Here is a 265-nt window from a genome sequence, read left to right as displayed (position 1 = left end):
GCCTCAGAGTAATAACAAGTTTCCCGATTTTCCGTATTTATAGCGATCACACGGATACGAAATGGATCTATCATCACAATATATCCCTAAGAGATATTATCACAGATAGAAGCGCCACGTCCTCGGAGGTTCTTCCTTGCCCTTTGAGCGGTATCTTCCCATCGCTACGATAAGGTGAGGAACGCCCCCTGCCCCGCCCCTCAACCCGCCCTCTTGCCCACTGATAAGGATCCTAAGCCCTTGCGCCAACCCCAACTTTAAAGGA

The sequence above is a fragment of the Penaeus monodon genome, chromosome 22 (genome assembly GCF_015228065.2).
Source record: "Penaeus monodon isolate SGIC_2016 chromosome 22, NSTDA_Pmon_1, whole genome shotgun sequence".
NCBI classification, from domain to species: Eukaryota; Metazoa; Arthropoda; class Malacostraca; order Decapoda; family Penaeidae; genus Penaeus; species Penaeus monodon.
Note: the sequence above shows the minus strand (reverse complement) of the source record.